We start from the raw sequence: 6547 nt of genomic DNA, 5'->3' as shown, positions 1-6547 counted from the left end.
CCTGCTTCTCTCCGTCCAGGGCCGGCCAGGACGTGGACCGCGTCACTCCTGCAGGTCCAGGTGCAGGCGCGTTGTAGGCTGCAGCGGGAGCTGCGGTCCCTGTGGCCGTCAGGGGAGCCGCCCTGGGCCTCCCGCCCTCACCCGACCCGTGGTCAGCAGGCAGCCTGGGTCTGCACTGTGGGCCGCGCAGCCAGGCTGGGCTCCAGCGTGGACTGAGAAAGCAGGTGGTGGTGCAGCCTGGGGCGGCCTCTGGCCGGCATTCACCCCGCACCCCTTCCTCACGGCCTGAACTCCAGGCCCCGGACACAGCTCTTTAATGGTCGCAGGTGCTGACGGCCTGTCTGTGCCCTCGGGGATGCAACCCCCATGCTTTTCCAAAGTTGTTTTCCTGTTAGGTTTCTGGGGGCAATTTTGTGAAGTGTCCCAGAGTGGACAGCGGAGGTCCCACTGCCTGGGAGGGACAGAGAGAAGGGCCGTCTGGGACTCAAAGCACCCTGCCCCAATCTGCCTCCAGACATGGTCTTTGCTATCGCTTCTCTCTCCTCGGGCCTAACGAGAGGAGAAAGCACTTGGTTCCAGAAAATTCAGAGGCAGCAGAGTCCTGTGGGCGCCCAGCTATCCCACGAAAGCCGGTCAACAGCTGCCTGCTGTGTGGGCTGGAAGGCTCGGGGCAGAAGCCCAGGTGGGACCATTGGTCCTTGAGAGAGCTGGGCTGGGCCGCTCATCCTGCGGCTCCAGCTCACCGGTGCTGCTCTCTGACGCCAGGACCACAGCCCGCATCAGCCACATCCAGAGGCCATGCAGGGCACTGGAGGTTGTGGACAGCTCCAAGGAGACAGCCACAGGGCCCCAGCACATGCACAGAGTGGTCACAGCTCGGGCAGCCAGACGTCCTCCTCCCCGAGCTGCCCCCTGGAGAGAGGTCAGGGAGCTGACAGGATGAGAAGGCCAGCAGCCCGGCCTCACAGAGCAAACGCGTCAGGGCAGGAGGGACCATCCACCCCCCCCCCCCCCGACACAGGGCCACTCTCGAGGATGGACATGCGACGGCCCCTCCTGCGTGGGCCCTGCTGCTGTCCTCATTCTCTTGCCAGTCCTGCTGAATTGCCGGCCATCCCAACGACCTTGTTTAACCCTAGTTATATTTCTAAAGACCCCGATCTCCAAATCGTCACACTCTGAAATACAGGGATTACTCGATCATTCTTGCCCAAGGTACATTAGGAAAAAACAACAGATCCAAGTCATGGCCAGCACTGTGGCACAGTGGCTTAGGCTGCCACCTATAAGAGCACCGGTTCATGTCCTGGCTGCTCCACTTCCTATCCAGCGTCCTGCTCATGCACCTGGGAAAGCAGCAGGCGATGGCCCAAGTGCTTGTGCTCTTATCACACACTTGAAAGACCCTCACGGAGTTCCTGGCTCCTGGGTTTGGCCTGGCCCAACCCTGGTTGTTGCAGCCATGCAAGGAGTAAACCAGTGGATGGAAGTGCTCCCTTGCTCTCTGTCTCTCCCCCTCTGTAACTCTGCCTTTCAAATAAATAAAGCTTTTATTTATTTATTTTTTAAAGATTTATGTATTTGAAAGATGGAGTTACACAGAGAAGTAGAGACAGAGAGGTCTTCCATCCACTGGTTCAATCCCCAGATGGCTGGAACGGCTGGAGCTGCGCTGATCTGTAACCAGGAGCCAGGAACTTCCTCCGGGTCTCCCACATGGGTGCAGGGGCCCAAGAATTTGGGCCATCTTCTACTGCTTTCCTAGGCCATAGCAGAGAGCTGGATCGGAAGAGGAGCAGCCGGGACTAGAACCAGCGCCCATATGAAATGCTGGTGCTTCAGGCCAGGGCTTTAACCCACTGCGCCACAGTGCCAGCCCCTTATTTATCTATTTTCTCTGTTTGTTTGAAAGAGTTACACAGAGGAAAGGAGAGACAAGGAGCTCTCCCATCTGCTGGTTCACTCCCCAGGGCTGGGCCAGGCCAGAGGCAGGAGCCAGAAGCTTCTTTCAGGTCTTCCACATGGGTGGCAGAGGCCCAAGCACTTGGGCCGTCCTCTGCTGCTTTCCCAGGCCATGAGCAGGGAGCTGGGTCGTAAGCAGGGCAGCTGGGACGTGAACCGTCGTGCATGCGGGATGCAACGCTGCAGGCCGCAGCTTCACCAGCTATGCCACGACACCAGCCTCAGATAAATAAATCTTTTTAAAAGGAAGGCATAAGCCTCCTCCTCCCTGTGCCCACGTCTCTTAGAAGCCTCCTGTCAAGCAGAGAAGTCTGAGTCTCCACCCCTTGAGTCTGGGCTGGCTGTGCCCACAGAAGGAGGCAGAGTGGCCGGGTTCTGCTTCCTCTCTCAGGACCTACGCGGCCACACTGACAAGTGGACCACAGCCTGCTCTTGACGACGAGAGACACACGGCCCAGTTCCTCCACCCTTACGCCCAGCGTGTGGCAGCCGGCCACTGCCACAGGGTCAGAGCACCTGCGACCAGACTGCTGACTGACCAGGCCACGCCTCCAGAGCTCTTTCCTGTCTAGGGCTTGCCGCTTTTCATCAGTACTCACTTTGCTCCTTGCGATCTCATCCTGGGCGAAATGAGCTCCCCCAAGATGGGGGCTTGGGCTGCCCTCCACAGCGGCTGAGCTGGGGCTTGGCACCGGATACATAATTGTTGAACAAAGGCATGGTGGCCCCCACCCCACAGCAAGCTCATAGCAGAGGTTTCACAGGTGACAGCCAGGGCTGGAGAAAGGCGAGGTTGGGGTGGGGCCCCAGGGGCTGAGGCTTGAACCTTGGGTTCCCAAATGCCCACCACCTGTCTTATTTTTAAATTCGGCAGCAGGCAGCAGGCTGCTTCTCTCCTGCATTTCCCAGACCCAGGCCACGCTGCCCTGGCTGGGCACCTGACATCCCAGGTGGCAGCCCTCAGAGGCAGGGGCAGGGCCTGCAGGTCCCCAGGCTGCAGAGGGCGCAGGCGCTCCCCACCCACACTGTCCCCATGTGTGCCTACTTGTTTTAGAAAATGAGTTACTCTTGGGCCAGTGCCGTGGCGCAGTGGGTTAAAGCCCTGGCCTGTAGCGCCGGCATCCCATATCGGCGCCAATTTTAGTCCTGGCTGCTCCTCTTCTGATCCAGCTCTCTGCTGTGGCCTGGAATAGCAGGAGAAGATGGCCCAAGTGCTTGGGTCCCTACGCCCATGTGGGAGACCTAGAAGAAGCTCCTGGCTTCTGGCTTTGGATCGGTGCGGCTCTGGCCGTTGCGGCCATCCGGGGAGTGGACCAGCGGATGGAAGACCTCTCTCTCTGTCTCTACCTCTGTAACTCTTTCAAATAAATAAAATAAATCTTTTTTAAAAAAGTTACTCCTAATAAGGTAATTCTGAACCTTTCTTTAATGAGGTATTGCAGTTGATTGTAAACAGACTTCTTTAAGCAAGTCAGCCTTCACGCTGAAACCAACGGAATACATGTTTCTTAGTTTTTGGCAACACTCACTGCTTAGAACAATAGAGGGTAATTTTAATGTAACATGGGTACACTTCATTGGGAAAATAGTCTCATAAATAGATTCTGTATTCACACCAAAAACCACCTCTCTTTGGAGTTATAAAAAGCTAATTTCCCAAAAGACCGAAGATTAAAAAGCCATTGGCGGATTTTCTCCAGAAATCAAATTAAAGACGTACGGCTCTGCTTCTCAGCAAATTCCGCTTGGCTGAGACTGACGCGTGGTTTCCAGCGTTGGCTCAGGCCGGGCCAGTCGGGGAACCTGGTGCTTAGTGACGGCTTCGCCACTGCAGCACCCACCAGCCCGGCACCCTCGCATCCTCCCCACACGGCGAACCCTGGTGCAGGAGACAAACGCTGCTACCTCCCCGGGGGAGCGCGCGCTGCAGCTGCCGCCATGGACCCAGGCCTGGAGGCAGCACAGAAGCGCGGGGCTGTGTATTTTCCAGCTTCCTGCAGGAAACCCCGGCCTGTGCCTCTGGCACTCTGCCCCTTAACAGCCGAGTAGGTGCTGGGTGTGATACTGCCTCCAGGGCCCCAGCTCTGAAGCAGTCAGCCTTTTAGGAAATGTGTCCTACTCTTCAGGAGCAAGCTCTGTGACCACTGTCCTGGGCAAAGTGGGCAGAGGGGGCGGAGCCCACCTGGGGGTGGTGGAGGTGTTGGAGGAGGAATCCTCTGCTAAGCGAAAGCACCTGGTCCTCCCGTCCCACTCCTGTGTGCTGTGACTCTGAGCGCAGGGGCCTCCCCAGACTCCCCACCCCACTCCGACCATGACACTCCAGGCCTTCCTGCAGCCCAAACCCTCAGCCCCCAGCCCCGGGATGGAAAGAGACCATGGGCGGGCTTGGAGCTGGGGAAGGGGAGCCCATTAATGCCGAGGGGTCATACACACCTGCACATGCATGTGTGTGTGTGCGTGTGTGTGTGAATCTCCGAGCTGTGTGAGGCAAGTGTGAGAGCCCAGGGCTCCCATCTGAGGCCTGGGGATTGACAACAGGCAAATCCCTTCTTCATCTGGCTTTTGTCGTCTCCACTTTGCCGGAAGATAATTGAAAACTTGTCTCCCTGAAATACGGAGAGACAGAGTCAGAGGAGACACACAGAGAAGTGATCTTCCATCTTCTGGCTCACTCCCCCCATGCCAGGGCTGAAGCCAGGAGCCAAGAACCCAGTCCAGTACCTACGGACTCCAGCCATCAGGGTTGCTTCCGAGGGTCTGTGTGGGCAGGAAGCTGGACTCGGGAGCTGGAAACAGGAACTCAAACACAGCGTTCCAGAGTGGGATGCAGGTGCCCTCATAAGCATCTTAGCTGCTAGCCAAGTGCTCATCCCAAAAGAGAATGTTTTTAAAGAGAAAAGTCATGCCTCCCACACAAACGTAAGCTCAGCATGCATGAAAGACCATTTTTCTTTAATTTCAGTTGATGCATGATATTTGTACCTCTATTTCCCCAAATACTTGAACTCATTAATTAACGAGGGAACCAGGAATCTGTAACAAACTCGAGGGACAATGCAAGGACCAGATGCACACACCGCAGTCAGGACTAATAAAATGAGCTTGGTAATTGATACAAAACTGGCTTCCTCTATGAGCGGGAGGGGTCCCTGGGTCATATTCCCCGGGCTCCACCCCTGGCTCTGAAGCCTGCCTCCAGCTCCGTGTGACGCGTGACGCAGACACTGGGAGGCGGCAGGTGACAAACGGAGTGACCTGTGCTGTTCCTGGAGCAGCCCCAGCCTGCCGGAGCACGGCAGAGCCTGCGAGGGGCTGCTAGCCCGCGCCTTAGGCGCTTTCTCTCCCCACCTCAGCGTCTCTCCGGATTTCTCCTGGCAGCTTCAACAGCAGGCTTGGGTTGCATGAAGACTTTGTAAGCTGTCTAGCAGTGGAAGCCTTTCTCTAAATGAACTCTTACAGTAAACTCGAATCTGTTTTTAAAAATTTCAGGGAGTTAAAATGATTTATCACACGAATAATTCACGCTCATTGTAGAAATGTCAAATATGGGCTGGCGCTGTGGCGCAGTAGGTTGATCCCCTGCCTGCAGCACTGGCATGGCATATGGGCGCCCGTTCTAGTCCCAGCTGTTCCTCTTCTGATCCAGCTCTCTGCTGTGGCCTGGGAGAGCAGAAGATGGCTCAAGCGCTTGGGTCTCTGAACCCACAAAGGAGACCTGGAAAGAAGCTCCTGGCTCCTGATCGGCACAGCTCCAGCCACTGCGGCCGTTTGGGGAGCGAGCCAGCAGATGGAAGACTGTCCTGTCTGTAGCTCTACCTCTCAATTAAATAACTAAAAATCTTAAAAAGAAATGTCAAATACGCAGAAGGTTAAGTGAAAGCAAATGCACCCCGCCCCCACCCGCCCGGTCCCTCCCCGTTCTGCAGAGCTCCCCACAAGAACCGTTTCCTCGGTGCCTTGTGGGCTTCCCACACATGGGATAAAAACAGCCATGTTTTAAAAACATCAACAGAGGCAGAAACAACTTGTTTGTCGCTCCCCGTCTTCGTGGAGGAACGACACAGGACCCTGCGCTGTTCTTTCGTCTGCTCGGCCCTCCCCGGGTTTGCTGCTGGTTCTTCCCGGGTTGGCTACTGACCCTTCCACCTCCGTGGAAGGGCGGTTCCCCCTGCCACCTTCCCCACTTCCGCGGGGGAGCGGCACACCGCCGGCCGGCTCTCTCGGGGGCTGCACGGGTGTTCCTTCAGATAGATGTTCCTGGTGCATGTTGTCTCTCTCCTCCTTTATAGTTCTCTTCCACCAATCCCAACTCTGCTACCCACACGCCGAGTACACTGCTCTCCTCCAATCAGGAGCAGGTCCTACAGTTTATTGGTTGAACTGGAGGCAGCTGTGCAGAAGCTGTTTACTTCTCTCCCAGCGCCATATTGTGGGAGAGCAGATGCATAGAATAAGTCTTAATTCCAGTAACTTAGTCTAGTCCGAGTTGCTCCCAGTTGCTCCCCACATTGTTCTTCTACAATTCTTTTTTAACTAAGAAAACACATTGTGGACATCTTTCCACACCAGAACACCGCTGTCTGCC

Source organism: Oryctolagus cuniculus, chromosome 12, assembly GCF_051225735.1.
Source record: "Oryctolagus cuniculus isolate XC-2025 breed Fujian yellow rabbit chromosome 12, ASM5122573v1, whole genome shotgun sequence".
NCBI classification, from domain to species: Eukaryota; Metazoa; Chordata; class Mammalia; order Lagomorpha; family Leporidae; genus Oryctolagus; species Oryctolagus cuniculus.
This window is presented reverse-complemented; position numbering follows the sequence as displayed.